Genomic DNA, 17,756 nt, shown 5'->3' on the forward strand with positions numbered 1-17,756 from the left:
CCCCTCTTCATTCTTCTGAGATCCCTGTGACCTGTTCCTTTAAGCCTCCTCTGGTATTTTGTGGGGTTCGTTTTGCATTTGCATCACACATGTTTCGGGCCCCTCCCTCTGGACTGTCCACTTCTTATGGGCAGAACTTCCGCTGCGTCCATCTTAGTCTCCCGGACGGGACGGAGAAGCGTGCACTGCAGCTGTACAGTCTCTCTGTTTCATTTTCCCCCAGAGCAGGGATTGTATGGAGAACATTGCAGAGAGCTTCCTCCTGACACGGTGTAACCACACTGCCTGTCCTGTGAAAATGACGAGTTGGGGCATCAGGGTGTGAAATGCTATTTTTCTCCATATTTTCACAAACATAATAAAGATTTTATTCACCCATGTTGTTTGTCTGGCTCCATATCGTGAGCTCCATAAGGGCAGAGAGTTTGGCCCATTTTGCTCACCTTTGAATCCTCAACCACTGAGGTATAGCGCCTGCTGCACAGTAGGCACTGAGGTACAGTGGCTGGTGCATGGTAGGCACTGAGGTATGGTGGCTGGTGCACAGTAGGCACTCAATCCATCTCTGTTGAAGGGACTAATTAATTTGTCTCAGGCAAGAGGAACAAGAGAGATCTCAAAACAAAATCATCCTAGTCTGCTTAGAGTGTGCATCAAGGCGTAATGGGATTCCCCAAATCCATTAAGAGAAAACCCTCTAAAACTCCTGGGGACTTGCCTAAGGCATGTGTGCCACCACCAAGTGGGTGTCTATCCGTCTGCAGACCCACACATCTGACCCTCTGAGAGCACACACAGTCCCATCTTGGATGCACACCCACTTCTTCCAAGTCTCCTTTTCACTTAATCACCCTGGATGCATGTTTGGGGCTGACTTATGTCCCCCCAAAATTCAAGTTAAAGTCCTAACCGCTAGTACCTCAGAATGTGGATATAGTTGGAGACAGGGTTTTTAAAGAGATAATCAAGGTAAAATAAGGTCATTAGGGTGGGCTGTAATCCCATGACTGGTGTCCTTATAAGAAGAGATTAGGACACTGACACTCAGAGGGAAGACCATGAGATGACAGAGGGAAGACAAGCCAAGGAGAGGCCTCAGAGGAAACCAACCCTGCTGACACCTTCATCTTGGGCTTCCAGCCTCCAGAACTGTGAGAAAACAAATGTCTATTGGTTAAGCCCCGAGTCGGTGGTACTTTGTTATGGCAGCCCTGATAAACTAATTCAATGTGGAAAATCCCCAAAGAAAACCTGTTTTTGTTAAGGATGCCCCAGTTGAATGCAGGCGGGTAAGCTGCTTGGTAGATGAAATGGTGTGGACACAAAGTAAAGACGGAAAGAAAGGAAACAAACCAAAGCACAATGTGTTGACATTTTTTGTATTTGGTATTTGTAAGTCCTTTTAAAAAATTTTTTCAGGCCATTTTTTCCTTAAAAAACAAACCAAAAAAAGCAACCGACAGCAATACTCTGTACAAGTATAACAAACATTAGAAATATGCATCATTCCAAAATAGTTACAAGAAAATTACAGTTTTAGAGTCCACATCAACACGTCCTATCCGTATGTGCCCCCAGGGGGAACAGCTACAGTATGTGGAACACTCGGCTGCTACACAGTCTGAAAACTCAGAACTTTCGAGGCAAATCAGCATCAGTCACCAAGACGTGTTAGCTCAATAAGCGCAATCAAGCATTTCAACAGAAAACCAGGCTTTTCCATCCCAGATGAAAAGCGAACGTGAGTCAGCTGCATGGCTGGCCCCCATCCCCCAGGAGCCTCTGACTTGATGGAGTCCAAATCCAGTGGAGTCAACGATGCCACAGTCTAGCTGGAGGTCACTACATGGCCACAGTGAACAGACCCCAAATGTCATTTCCTTCTGGTGCCAATCGTCACTAGATTTGACTTTGGAGGCAAAAGGTCCTTGCTCTTGAGAGAAGAAATCAGCGGGCCATATCCCTCAAACTAACTAACCACCAATCTTTAGTCTTTTCAACTAATCTGACTGCTTTCCTGTAAGCAACTGTCAAATATTAAGCAATGGCGATCACACCATCCCCTCAATTCCACTGGACTCCTCACATTCTACTTTATTGTTCCTGGAGGGTTTGGAAAAGGAGCTCAAAAACACCTTCTCTTTTCTATGACCAACCCCCAGCCCATGTGTCCTTTATATTTACACATCAATCTTCCCTTTTCAATCACTGTGCTATAAATACCCTCACCACCCCCACTGGCCCTGTCCCCAGCCCTCTTCAGGATGCAGAGAAGTATCATGACCTTCCTGTGACCTGCCCATTTGGAATCCAGACCTCTCCACCACAAGCCTTCCTCCCGGGAGTGGGAATGACGTCCAAGAGTGGCTCGTGGGGCTGCTGCCCGTTTCCCAAGCTTGCACCAAATGGAGGAGAGGAGGGTTTCTGTTTTTGTGTGTTTTTATACAATATGTTTATAATTATTGTTGTTTTAATCTTTTAAAGGAATTTTTAGAGCCGAGTTCTTCCCTCCGACTTCTCCATGGCAGCCAATGTGGCAGGACAGGGCAGAGCATTTACGGGGATTTGACACCTAGGCATCCATCACAATGGTTTGTGAGTGGGGAAGGGTGTGGCCCACAGAACTGCTGCCTGAACAGGGCCTCCAAATGAAGTTAGGGAACTCTCCAAGATCTGCATGCATTGAAGGGCAGACTAGCGTGAAGGTTTGGAAGCAATCTGCCCAAACCCAGCTTCACTCAACACCCCAGGACGGCATGGCCTCCCTGATTCAGACCTACAGAGCCAAAGGCCCCTCCGAAGTTGAGTCAAGAGGGCCCAACATGGCCTGGCCAACCCACTCCTTTAAGGGCCTCACACTACCAAAGAGAGGAAAGGCTTCAGCAAAAAGTGCAATTTCCATTTGGAAAGTAAGGTTCTCCCAAAACGTGACACCACTTTCACCACCTCTCCTTTTAATCCTTTAAGTACCTCAAAGGGAAAGGGAGACAAGACGTATAGCATGAACCCTCTGAACCAAATCAAGGGCTTTCAGTACGTTGTGGTTCACCCTTCATAACCCTAAACACCCACGACCACGTCCAGTCAGTTAGCAAAGTGCCGGCGAGCTGAGGAGCACGGCAGGGTCAGGAGAGGGGCTCCCACAGGTCAACAGTGACCGGGACCCTCAGAGAAGACCCCGCTCTCATTTTCAATAGGACACAGTGTCCTAAGTTTACAGCAGGATTTATTACTGTGGAAAACAGCCACAGGACTCCAGGGACTTCGTAATTCCTTCATAAAACCTTGTATACTTCATTCCTATTGGAGGAAAACTCAAACTTCTTCAAAATATAACCTGAGCCACAATATAAAATAAAAAGAAACAAATCCTTTCATGTTAATGCCTTGAGAAGTTGACAGATTATGTACCAATAAAATAAATCCACATAAATTCTGAAATTCTTGGTGGATACACACCTGAAGCAAAAAAAAAAAAAATTTAATCTACATTAAAAAAATCAAAGTAATTACAGCAGCAGTATAGTGAAAAGAGGTTTTAAAAATAATAATTACACCTTTGATACAAATTCAAACTTTGTACACCTCAATTCAAAGGAATGACTGTTTTAAGAGTTTAGTATATATTTATACAGTAGATACCAATATGTGTCACTGCAGATACAAACTAAAGCCAGTGGACTTCGAGGAAGGAGGAATTGATTTGACACTGTTTTCACACTGAAGTGTTCACAGATCGCCACACTTTTAAAAACACACACACATATACACTGACACACAGACACATAAATTGCCAACCTGAGTAAAACGTTACTAAAAACCTAGAGCCTCATGAATCACTAAGTCACATATTGCACCTTTAAATAATCCTTCTTAACAAATACAGAATTGAGAAAAAAAACAACGCAGGGAGAAGAAATGGACATTACATCACTATAGGGTCCCTCTGCTTCGCCCCCCCCAGAGATTCTCAGGGTGATATTTAGTTCCCACGCTCACTCAACCAAGGGGCTGAAAATGTAGCCAACAGAGGTGTCTTTGGGGAAAACTGGGAGGGAAAGGAAAGAGAATAAAGCACAAAATGGGGGTGTGGGAAGTGGGGCAAGGGCCTCCTCTGATCAACAGGAATGTTACTGAGAAGGCTGAACCTCTGATACTAAGCTACTGTTTAAATATTTTGTATATTCCAATTATGAGATTCAATACAAAAATATAGATATCTACTGAGTTTTGCCTGTGGAAGCATAATTCAGAAAAGGCACATGTTCAAATAGAAAACCCAAGCAGAAGAGGCACCACGTACCCCTCCCTACATGATCTCATCCACAATTATGTACTTTCCATCAGCTAGATCCCAAGATACAGTAGGTAAAAATAGACCTCTGATACTTAAAATATATTCAACCCAACACAATCCTGGCTTTAGCATGTGAATCATATAAAATAGTCTTTTTTTAAAAAAAGAATCTATTTTGAAAAAAAAAGAAAATCACAGCTCACTTTTCCTGGTGTTCTGTAATTCTTAAGAAAAAACAAAAAGTGAACTCATCCCATTGGTAATCAGGAATACAGTTGATGTGCTCACCACCCATCCACAGCCCCCGACAGCCCCAACTTCTCATCGGTCATGTTTTACGTGTGCAGCTTCACGCCCTCAAGTTAGTTCTAACAAAACAGAACAAAGAATTAAGTTATTAGACATATAAAAACATGTCAACATCGGGGCATTTTCCTTTGCTGTGGGTGTGATGTTCTGGTTAACTCCAGAAAGGTTTTCCTTTGGAATTAGGCAGTGTAACCATTTGTCTTCCCAAACGTGCTCACTGGGGCAATGTTTTCATAGATTGTCATTGCGTTTGTGTTCTGGTAGATGAGATCTACTTTTGAGTCCCTCTGGGATCTGATAATGTCCAAAACACACTGATTGAGGAAAACGTACTGGTCCTGTTAGAAAAGAAAAGGGAGAGAGCAAATGAGCACAGGTTCCAGAGAGTAGCACCCAAGGTTATTTTCAAACAGATAACCAACCCCCCGACCCCACCCACCAGTGAACACTTCAAGTTAAGACGTGTCAAGAGGTACAAGATTCTGGTGAAATCTCAAACCACAGAGAACAAGATTCTCATCATCAGTGATTCTCAACCACATGGGAGACTCCCCACACCTCCCCTCCCCAAGGAGAAACATCAGAATCTTGGGGAGGAGCAAAGAGAGAATGTAGAGGAAATAAACCACAGGTACATTCAAACAACAGAAAGTTTTGGCTAGTGAGGATGTGCGGAATAAGGAGTAAATTGTGGTTCTCAACAGAGAGGATGGGCTAAGGGGGATGATCGGGGTAGAGCTAGGCAGAGACCACCCTTCAGGCAAGCCTATCAGACTGTGCAGGTAGCCATTAGAAAGAGGAAGAAGAGGGCCCGGCCCGGTGGTGCAGTGGTTAAGTTTGCATGTTCTGCTTCGGCAGCCTGGGGTTCGCTGGTTTGGATCCCAGGGGCAGACCTACACACCGCTTGGCAAGCCATGCTGTGGCGGGCGTCCCACATAAAAAGTAGAGGAAGATGGGGGCTGGCCCTGTGGCCGAGTGGTTAAGTTCGCGCGCTCCGCTGCAGGCGGCCCAGTGTTTCGTTGGTTCGAATCCTGGGCGTGGACATGGCACTGCTCATCAAGCCACGCTGAGGCAGCGTCCCACATGCCACAACTAGAAGGACCCACAACGAAGAATATACAACTGTGTACTGGGGGGGGGGGGGGGGCTTTGGGGAGAAAAAGGAAAAAAAATAAAATAAAATCTTAAAAAAAAAAAAAAAAAGTAGAGGAAGATGGGCACGGATGTCAGCCCAGTGCCTATCTTCCTCAGCAAAAAGAGGAAGATTGGCAGCAGATGTTAGCTCAGGGCTAATCTTCCTCAAAAAAAGAAAAACAAAAGAGGAAGAAGACGTATATGCTGACACAGAAAGATATCCATGATGCTGTAAGAGAAAAAAAATTACAGGGCAGCATTATATATAAAATAGGATCCAATTTTTAAAAAATACTGTGTGTGTGTACATGTGTTTTTCTACAGATGTACATAAGGAAGACAAAGATATACACAAACTGTAAACGTTGGCTACCTCTATGAAGTGGGATTGGAGAAGAAAAAGTAAAAGAGAAAAATATATTCTATATGATCCTATACTGTTAAGTTTTTTAATATGAACAAGTTTTATTAGTTTCAACATTTTTTAAAAGGGACAAGAAAAGAATTTGTTGCAGGTATAAGATTTCTGTGTTTCTCAAGAGATAAAAGATTGAGAACTACTACTCTATATCATCACAGCAGAAGAAAGAAAATCTCTCTTCTGACCAACACAAGAGGTGAATTCCACTCTTTCCACCACAGCCACCACTGTTCACCCCACAGCACACAATGTACCCAGGCCTCCAGAACATTCCCTGCTAGACTCAAAAACACAGCGCATATTCATAGAGTTCTAAATTGGTACAGGGTGACAGTCTGATGCAAAATTAATATTCTGCTCTCATCCTGGCCCAGGAGCATTCAGCCTACAGCGCTGAGGAAGGCTGTTTCTCAACACGCCTCGAAAACAATGTTTATCAGCAACATTTCAGGGAAAGCCAAATCCAGCAGTCTTACACAAATGGCACCACAGACATCAAGCTTCGTTTTCTCAATTGGCCAGCCATCTTCTTTTAGCTATGCTAATGGACATTTTTAACATTCACAAGGCTGGGTGAGGGCACATTGCTGCCTTAATACTTAAAAGCAGCATGATGCTGTTTCATATCGTTAATATTTGATAAGTCCATTTCATTAGTGTATGTTAAAGATGGTCAGACTTTCTTAGAAACAAAGAGTGAAAATACCAGTTCTACGAGTTTAAAACCTGGGAGCCAAAGTTCAGAGATTTCCTAAGATTATTTGATGAGTCATGGCTGAGAGGTAGAGATCCTGATACCATCTTGGTTTGTAGCTCCATTGCTCATATCAGCGCCACCGAGGCACTATATCAGATAATTCAACTCAAGTCAGTTTAGGATCTTAAAGAAATCCAGTGTTACCTCACAGCTGAGAGCCAGGAAGATTTGGAAAGGTGAAATATTTTAATTCAAGTGTGTGACACGATGCAACCTTTTAAAAACGGATGGGACGGTGGACTGCCCAACACAGATCTTGGCCTCACCTCTGTTTGCACCATTAAAGGCCTGTGCATTCGAAGGTCATACACAATCCCGTACACATCCACAGTGTTCTCATTCTCTATCTGATAGATAAGACGATCAATGGCAATGAAAGTGCCTGTCCTTCCAACCCCGGCACTGAAAGACAGGAAAATGAGCACATCACTGTGGGTTACCTCTCCTGTAAACTCTCAGATTTCCCCAGTTGTACGTATATCTTGCTCTCCTCCACTGTCAGGCTTTGAGGGGAATGCCCAGGATCATTAGACATTTGCTCTAATGAAACCTCAGTAAGTCAGACTACACTAGCTTGGAACTGAGGGCCAAGTCCTAAAGTACTTTTGAGTCAAATGCCACAAATAAAACACCTTCCTGGAGCTTCCTGAATTGCAGTCCAACCCAAGTTGCCACCATAACCTAGAATGGCAGGTTTCATCAACTTATTCCCCATAGAGCGACAAAGCCCCTCCTTTCTTCTGTCCTAAATTAATTCCTTTAGCATTAAAGCTAATTTCTTTCTGTTCTAGAAGAGGGAGAGGCAAACATTTTCTGTACAGAGCCAGATAGTAAATATCTTCAACTTTGCAGACCAAATGGTCACTTTCTGCCATTGTAGCATGAAAGTAACCATGGACACTATGTAAACAAATGAGCATGGCTGTGTTCCAATAAAACTTTATTTATAAAAATAGGCAGCTAAAGAGATCATGGTGATGGTTTCATGGGTGGATATTTATCTCCAAACTCATCAAGGTGAATACATTAATTATGTACAGCTTTTTGTATGTCAAAAAAATACTTTTAAATACATAAATAAAATGGGCTGGAGCTATGTGTTTCAACATTGTTAAACACCAAACCAAATGCTGAATTAGAAAGCAGATTGCAGAATAATGTATCGATCATAAAGTCTGGCAAAAGTTTAAAGCTACATAAATCCATAGAGATACGCATATATGTAATAAAATATAAAAGCACACAAGGGAATGATAAGATCAACTTCAGGACCACGTTTACCTATGTAGGAAGGAGAATAGGATAGGAGACGAGTAAGCAGAGAATTTAATTTTATCTGTAATGTAATATGAACAAAAGGAACAGATATGGCTTCACGTCACGCTTTATTAAATTATTATTATTCTCTATATTTTTGTAAGGTTGAAATATTTTACAAGAAAATATTACAAATAAGAAATAAATTAAAATACATTATGGTTTAAAAAAATTCAAGCAGCCAACCAGACCTGGCCCATGGCCTATAGTTTGCCAACCCCTGTTCTAAAGTCTCAGGACCTAGGGAATAAGTCCCTTATCCAGACCTGTCCTGAATTCGTAAATTCCTTTTGTATTTCCTCCTCTGTTTGCTTTCCAAAAGTGCCCATATCTGTAATTATGTTTGAAATCTGTGACACACAGAGCGCCATCTGCATACCTGCAATGCACCAGAACCGGCGATTCGGGAGGACTCTGCTTCATGTAGTCACAAACAAGGTACCGAAAGTTGATGAGCAGGTCAGTGGTGTCAGGAACGCCGTGGTCCGGCCAAGAGGTGAAATGGAACTGTCGCAGAGGGTGACTCTCACTTGTCTGGATCTAAAAGCCAAAAAAAGAAGTCAGATCCAGAGAGAAAGGCTCCCTAACAACATCAGAAAGGCAAGTGAAATCAAGCAGTCCTTGAATGCTGAACTGCACGGGGCAGCTGAAAGGCAGCTACACGGGAGTGCTTACTACTAAAAATGAGAATTTCACGTTAGTACAACAGCTGAGAAAGTGTTTACACACACCTTAACGTGCTCATCAAATCCTCATCATATGCCCAAGAGGGAGGGTTCATTAGGCCCTCTAAAGACAAGGCAGCAAAGGTTCCAACAAGGGAAGTGACTTCCCCAACACTCAGTTCAGACGTAGCTGAAGTCCCTCATCCTCTGATTCTGAGTTCAGATCTCTTCCCCTCCCGCCAAGCTGCCTGTCAATAACGTACTCACATTCTTACACCTTCACCTCCTTAGAGCTTCATAAACCCCATCCCTGAGCCCACCCGGGAACGTCACCGACCAAAACACCAAACGTGAATCACACACATACAATTATGATAATCAGTCTTCATAGTTCCAATCTTCCAGAGAATCTAATAAGTGAGAGGCAACTCGCAAGCACCAAGTAAATATTTAGAACTGAGAAAGGACCCCCCAAAGAAACCACCCATTTCAACATCAGCCAGACAACAGCAAGTGGACCTTGTCGTAACAGAGTGAGTTATTACACAGACTGGTTTCCCATCAGAGACCGAAGCATGTGCCTCTAATTACCAGAACTCTGCCCAGGCTGGAGCATTCCTGTCCCTGATTCAACTGTACTCATCAAGCCCACACTGGGGCACTGACCTCCCACGTGTGCCTCCATCCGGACTGCAGGCATTTCCATCTCCTTTATGACAGCTACCTGTTGACGCTTATTTATTTTTTAAAAATGTGTCTACATTATAAAAGCAGCCCATTCACATTATTCAAAACGTGAAAAACAGTAGGAAAAAAAGGAAGAGTGAGGGGAGAGTGAGAGGAGAGGGTCTCATCATCACAGACATTAACATTCAGAAATTTAACCAAAGGTAGTCATCCAAAGAAAGTAACCAGCCACGAGAGATATGACAGGGGTCGGGGGGAAGTCAGTCTTTTCAGCATTATCTCAGCAAAAGGGCCAAGGGGTCCAGATTAGGGGGGACAGTCAAAGGAAACTTTTAGCTCTATCTGTTATGTTCCCACTTTTAAAAAGGAAAGTACAGGGGCCAGCCAGGTGGCACAGTGGTTAAGTGTGCACATTCCGCTTTGGTGGCCTAGGGTTGGCCAGCTCGCATCCCGGGTGTGAACATGGCACTGCTTGGTAAAGCCATGCTGTGGTAGGCGTCCCATATATAAAGTAGAGGAAGATGGGCACGGATGTTAGCTCAGGGCCAGTCTTCCTCAGCAAAAAGAGGAGGATTAGTAGCAGTTAGCTCAGGGCTAATCTTCCTCAAAAAAATAAAAATAAACAAATAAATAAAAAGGAAAATATATTCTTGCATTTTGTGTAACTAAAAAGTAATATTTTACTAAACGCCATGTAGTATCTTGGAGTGTATCCTGGAACAAGAAAGGGCTTTAGTGGAAAAACATGAAATTGAAAGTCTGGAGTTTAGTTAATAAAAAATAATAGTAACAGTAATTTTTTTAAATGATGTGGACAATTCCACCCTCAATTCCCCTCCACAAGGGTAAACGCCAAGCAGTGAAAGCAACCCCTCCATTAAAAATGGGTGAAATCTACAAAAATAAGTATGACATTTTAAGGGATTCTCAACTATTATGAATTGCGTTAATGTGGCCAATTCAGTGCTTAACAGCTTTGACAGCATCTCCAGGAGAGGAACTGAAATATGAATTGAGGTCAGAGCCTTGGAGACACAGCACTTAGTAAAAATTTAATACTTAATATACTGTACTCTATCCATGATTTATAAAATCAAGGATAATTCTCAAAAACTAGAACCTAACCTACCAACCCCCCCATAAGATTCAACTCCTCTGAACCCACTTCCAGGCTTTTCTTTTATGTACTTTTCACAATATGCATAAAATTTTGTCTCCTTGTATGTTTCTCTTAATTACACCCTAACTTCTCATGGTAATTATGCGGTCTACATAATCATCATTTCTAATAGCTGAATAATGATACAGTGACTAGATAATCGACAGTTTAGTTATCCATTCTCTGAAAGCTAGGTATTTGCATGGTTTCCAAATTTTCCCTCCATTATAAATAATGCTGAGATTCACCTTAATGAATGATAGACCTTCTCCGATATTTCAGATTGCCGCTTTAGGACAGATTCTCAAACTTGGAACCACCAGATCAAAGAGGAATGGACATTTTTATGCCCTCGATATAAACTGCAAAGGGTTATGCCAATTTACACACCCATCAAAAGATAGCAATGTTGCTTCACGATATTGCTTCTATTTTTAAACAGCCTTAAAAAAAGAAAAAGGACACTGACTTCCTAGAATGCCTACACAACTTAATTGGATTTGTTTTCATAACTTTACGGGGGAAGGGAGGCCATGTGTATGAGCCCTGGAACCCTATTGACATAACTGTTATCCTAAACTGCTCCCGACAGCAATTTTCCACTCCTGACACCATATTTCCAACCAAATAATCCAAAAGGGTCTTTGTTGGTAACAAAAATCCTATAAGTCAGTCACCTGGAAGTGAAAGGAAATGAGTTACTGATGCTGAGCCACGCTCTTAAGATTCATTTTATTCAAGAACAACTTATGAAATTCTCCTTAATACATAAAGCTTCTAAAGGGTTGCCTTAGAGTAGACGCAGCTTAGAGGAGATATGCCTTAGGGTATGTAGATACGGATTGTTGTATTCAGCAAAGAAGAGAGCAAAAATATTTTTCTGATGCATTAAAAAAATGGGCTAACATCAATCTAAAAAGACTCACCCCAAAGTTTATTTATAGTAATTTTATGAGAGACCTATCCATCTCGACATCTTACTTACATTTTTCACTGTGAAGTCTCTGATGGTCCATTCCGGGAGAACGCTTTCTGACGTCATTGCCACAGTTATGTCCCCATAGTCCTGAGCCTGCTTGGAGGGCCAGTACTCCTCACATTTGGTCTAGAATAAAATGGGATTCTTACATAAAGACTCAGATCACGCCATCTGCCATCACTACAGCCTCACAAGAGAGACCAGATATTGAAAACTGAACAGTCCCTTAGTTGGCTTCTGTTTTGACTCTTAGAATTGTTTTAATTTACAATTTATATGTTTACCATTTACAATTATTGCGAACTCTTTTAAAATAGGGAGTTTTCTCACACAAATCCAGATTTCTGGATTCTCTTGAAAAGTCAGAATTTCTAGCCCAAACTGAGCCCACATTTCTGCATGAAAATTGATTTAGAGTGGCTGTTCCTTCACAGGGGACACAGTGCCACCCAGCTTCCTTCAGCCTCAACAGTAGCCGATCCACAACTGTTCACCGAACTAAACTTCTCTGATTGACCCACAACCCCCAGCAGCTAGAAGAAATGAGAATTTTCCACAGTTCTTTTAGAGACACATGAGTTGCAATACAAATACAGACACCAACAAAGAGGAGCAAATGAAACCATTTTGGGGTCTTTGATTTTTAGAAAGTCGGTGAGGAGATGTGAACAGAGACAAAAATCAGGAAACAGCTGCACCCAAGAATATCTGAACCCCCATTTGGCAAATGACTTAAAACGTGCACGCGCACACATGCACACACCTTCCTGAGGAGTGCCCCACTGCAGGTGATTTCCAACCTGATCGATTACCTGACTCACCCGGGAGGTCTGTTTTGCTTTAAAAACAGATGCCTGGGTCCCGCCTCCAGAGATTCAGACTCTGGCCAGGGATCTGTATTTGTTTAAAGATCCTGGTTTCTGGACCCCTGCTCCAAGAAACATCATGGAACTGGGACTCCAACTCCATCACTGCCATGGAGTTGATGCCCAGCTTGGTCTCTAAGGATGCCCAGCTGGATTTTCGTTGCTATCTTGTGGGGAAGAAGATAGGAAGATAGGGGAGAGTTCTTGAACTCTCTGAGCCTCGGTTTCGCCAACTATAGAATAATAACACCTTACAGGGTTGTTATAGGAAAGAAATAACACATATGGAGTATCTGGTGCAGAAAATACACTGGCTCCCTTCCCCTTCCACCCAGAGTCCTTAACATCCACTTCTCTCCTGACTTAAGATGAACAAGGGCCCGTCTAAATTCACCTTCTCATTCTCCATTAATTTAACTACATCATTTTCACTTGTCTAACAGATATTTATGAGAATGTTCCATGTGCGAGGCCTGGGCTCAACAGCACCATAAGGTTTATCTGGGTTCATAAACAGCGTTCTTTTGTTTGCATGAAAGCCTGTTCTCCTGATGCAAAGGAGTGGCTGCAGAACCCAACCTTCTGTATCACAAGTAATGTGAAGATGGGGCCATCTCTTACTGCTCTTTGTTACCTTTCCCTCCTCTGGCCCCAGGCCCTGGTTCCACCATATACACACTTGGGGCTTGACAAATATGTGCTAAATTAAAGTGATATAAAGAACATTAAGAGAAATGCTGCCTGACGGGCTCCCACTATCCCCTAGGACAGGGCTACTCAAAGTGAGCACACTGGAGCAGCCAAAACAGCAGCACCTAGGAATTGTCAGAAATACAATTCCGGGTCCCAAGACAGACCTGCTGAATTAGAAACTCTGGAGGCAGAACGACCTTCCAGGTGGTCCTGATGCACATTAAAGTTTGAGGACCGCTGGTTTAGAGACTGGACTCCTATCCTAATTCCTCAAGTAATGAACCTACATGAAAAAATTCACAGAGCAACATTGCGTCCCATTCCTCATATGCAGATTTTCTCATTTTGGCATGCCACCAATTCTCTTTGATCCATTTACGGAAACATGGGATTTTATCACCAGAAGAAATCGTATCTTTGATGGAAGTGGCCGTGGGATTCCAGGCCATCACAGTGGGGCAGAAACTGCTGAAACTTATCTGCGGATAAGTTTGAGATTTTGTGTAAAGAAAGGGTCCCAGTGCTAAACACTAAGTTTGAAAATCACCGAGTTGGTCCAATCCCTCATCTCAAAGATGAAGAAGCTGGTTGCTTAGAGACAGGATGGGCGTGCACCATCAACAGAGCTGATGAAGGACGGAGCTGTCCTGTGAGCAGCATCTTCCTGCTCCAGGCCCAGGAGCTTTTTCACTGCACTAACCCAACTCCTGCTATTTACTAACTCCAGCAGCAGTGACTTAATGAATAATGAACATTGATATTTGTCCGCAAAGGAAGGTAACAATAAAATAGGGTTTTTTAAAAACTTTTCTCTCAGAGAAGACAAAGACAGAAAACAAGTTTCTAAGAATAGAGGTACTAATGTTTGGAGGAGTGTTATTTTTAAAAAGACAAATGGTTTTGAATATCCTTACCCTTCCACCACAATAAAAGTGAATGAATTAATTTTTTTAAAAAAGGTACTTACCCTTCCCTGTTCAACACATTTGGTCAACATAACAATGGCATATATGTTTTTCTCCCAAACCATACGCCAAAAGTCTTTCAAGGTGTTGGGTAAAGGTCCTTGTGTGGCAATAAAATCTCTCTTGGAATGGTAGCCCTAAAAAAGGAAAGCAACATGTATTCGATCTCAAAGACACAGAAAGAGGAGCTCTGAAGATTTCATCCTAAAAAGCCAGTGCTATGAGAATCTCCCCACTTACAGGCATGTAGTTGGCATTGATGTAATCATCAGTTGAATGGGTCTGGATTGAAAGCTTGACACGGGAAATGTCATCTACAACATTAAGAGAAAAGGGTCCTTATTAAAAGTAAATGTTTTAGGAGAGTTACATACAAGAGACACAAAAGAAGTAGAAAATGGCACCATGGGGCTTCTGTCACACCTTGAGAGCTGGGCATTTTACATATCTGACCTCATTTAATCCTCACAGTCAGCATATGTGACTGTGGCACACAAGTTACATGATTACCTGGGGAGAGCTAGTAAATGGCAAAGCCAAGGTTCCAACCCCAGCAGCCCAGCACCAGAGCCCAAACTCTTAACCACGCCAGACCACCTTCTCAGATGAAACAAACCTACTACCATTAACGTCCTAGGGGGTGTGCCATGAGCCAGGGAATGTCCTAAGCAATTTTATCCACTCCTCAAAACCCTACAAGCTTTTATGCCCATTTTACAGGTGAGGAAACTGAGGGTCAGAAAGATCAAGTGATTTCTCCAAGCAACATCTGGTAAATGGTGGAATTCAAATCTAGTGCCCTTTCCACTAGGAATAAATAAAATTGCCCTAGTGGGTAGACACCCAGGTAAACTTTTCCACCCTTTTCACACTTTCTCTATTCTCATAAAAAAGTTGTTATAAAACGACAGTATCAACTTCAAGAATAAACTGAATGTATAAGACTACTATGAGTGGAAGGATCCAAAACATAAAATCCTCTTGTTTTCTAAATATTGTCATCCTCAAAAACACACGCACAAACCTGTCCAACTCAAGAAATGAAATGATATCCTTAAAATTTCAAGTGTCAGGCTGAGCTATAAGCAGCACCACCCATGTTTCCCTGTCTTTGACAGGACACTCGCTCACCCTCCCCCGAATGAAATACTAGAACATTTCTAAACCCAGTTACCAAAGTGAATTTCAGCCTAAAATCTCCGCAATAAAACCAAGACCAGAGGGGCTGGCCCCGTGGCCGAGTGGTTAAGTTCGCGCACTCCACTGCAGGCAGCCCAGTGTTTCGTTAGTTCGAATCCTGGGCGCGGACATGGCACTGCTCATCAAACCACGCTGAGGCAGCGTCCCACAGGCCACAGCTAGAAGGACCCACAACGAAGAATATACAACTACATACCAAGGGGCTTTGGGGAGAAAAAGGAAAAGAATAAAATCTTTAAAAAAAAAAAACAAGACCAGAACTCTGGATCTGAAAGTCCCCACAGACCTTCACGAGAACAGGCCAACAGTCCCGAGCGACCCCTAGACGGGCAGTGTTGGGGCACGTCTCACCAGCTCAGTTTCACAAGCATTTCTCTCAAACATGGGTCAATGCCCGCTGTCAGTACAACAGGGGAAAATGAGGAAAAAGAAGACAGGAACTAGAAAATCCTGCATCTAAGCAGAAGTTAATGTTTTAGGCCAGCAAAGAAAAACACAACTTCAAATAAAAAAGGCAACGTCTCCAGATGTCCTGGTACAAAAATTATGAGCAAAGCCAACAAATTTCAGCTAAATCAGAACAAAACTGCGATTTGCTGACACGTCTTTCTGAGGCCTAATTCCCACTCAAAAGAGAGGCCACAAAGAACTTTCTGAGAAGGATTTACATTCCATTTCAATGGACAATGTAGTAAATAACTCTCACTTTAAATTCAATTTGTTGTTATCCCTGTGTGTTGGGCTGCAGACATTGTTAATTCTCAACAACAGGAAGGAATCCAAATACACTTCACATTTAGCTGTGGAACGCACTCAGCCAACCAGAGACGTGTCTGGACAAGCAGAAGCAGTACTCCCTGCCTGTCCTCCTCCTGCTCCCTTTCACTCCAGAGCTATACTGACTGAAATAAAGGGGCTGCGAGATAGAGGGGTTAAGAGCACAGACTCTGATATTTTTTCTGAATGACACTGATAGACCTGGTCCAAAGCCTGATGCTGCCACAACTATCTGTGTGACTTTGGACAAATCACCTGCCCACTCTGTGCCTCATTTTCCTCATCCACAAAAAGAATACTCTACTACCTATTTCATAAGATTGTCGTGAGGACTGAATACAACGGAATATGCCTAAACCAGTGCTTAGCACATGGGAGGTGACTAACGAATGGTTGTGGAAGTGGCTGGTTAGTACCATTGATGCCCCTCCCTCTACTGTTAGAGCTGTGATGGCCAGTGACAGAAAAAAGGGGAGATAATGTGGATCAACCAACTTACAGGGCAGAACATTATTATAGCGATTCTTTCCTCTATTCTCAGCCAGTTCAGCTGCATATTTGGGTAGATTAATTCCAACAATCTTCAGATCCTGAAAACAAAACAAATGAGTTGTTCGTTTATTTAGTGTTCAGATAGTATTCCTACTGAGCATAGAGTATGACAGAATAAAGTGGGAATACAGGGATATTATGGGTTAAATTGTGTTCCCCAAAAAGATACGTTCTAGCCCCCGGTACCTGTGAATGCGACCTTATTTGGAACTACGGGTCTTTGCAGATGTAATGAGATAAGATGAGGTCATAGAGGAGTAGGGTGGGCCCTTAATCCAATATGACTGATGTCTTTACAAGAGGAGAAGAGACACTGAGATCCAGACACGCAAGGGGAGACAGCCATGTGGAGATGGAGGCAGGCATTAGAGTCACCCTGCCACAAGTCAAGAATGCCTAGAGCTTCCAGAAGCTGGATGAAGCAAGGAGCAATCCTCTACCAGAGGCTTTGGAGGGAGCAAGGCCCTGCTAAACAGCTTCATTTTGGATTTCTGGCCTCCAGAACACGAGAGGATAATTTTCTGTTGTTCTAAGCCACCAGTTTGCGGTAGTGTGTTATGGCGGCTCTTGGAAACTAACACAGAAATGAAAAGAAAAAGGACAACCTTGCCTTCAAAGAGCTTACAAGCTGGGAGAGAGGTGTAGACAGAAATAACCAACGTTACGACAAGGAAGAATTAAATTAACGCTGAATTATCAGTGACAAGCAACACATCACAGGGGAAACAGGCATGAGGACAGAGAATTCAAGTCCTCCTAATGACATCAGAGAAAATGACCCAGAGGAGGTGACACTGCATAGCAGGTTGAACGGTGGCCCCAAAAAGACATGTCCACGTCCTGACTCCTGCAACCTGCGAATGTGACCTTATTTGGAAAAAGGGGACTCTGCAGATGTGATTAAGTCAAGAATCTTGAGATGAGATCATCCTGGGTTATCCAGGTGGGCCCTAAATCCAATAACAGGTGTCCTTACAT

General features: G+C 42.8%; 1 pseudogene; it reads right to left on the bottom strand.

The window, feature by feature from the left end:
- Positions 1–4,502: 4,502 nt before the first annotated feature.
- Positions 4,503–17,756, bottom strand: part of LOC111775912 (receptor-type tyrosine-protein phosphatase eta-like) — a 32,109-nt pseudogene continuing 18,855 nt past the window's right edge.

This window comes from Equus caballus, chromosome 12 (assembly GCF_041296265.1).
Source record: "Equus caballus isolate H_3958 breed thoroughbred chromosome 12, TB-T2T, whole genome shotgun sequence".
In the NCBI taxonomy this organism is placed as follows: domain Eukaryota; kingdom Metazoa; phylum Chordata; class Mammalia; order Perissodactyla; family Equidae; genus Equus; species Equus caballus.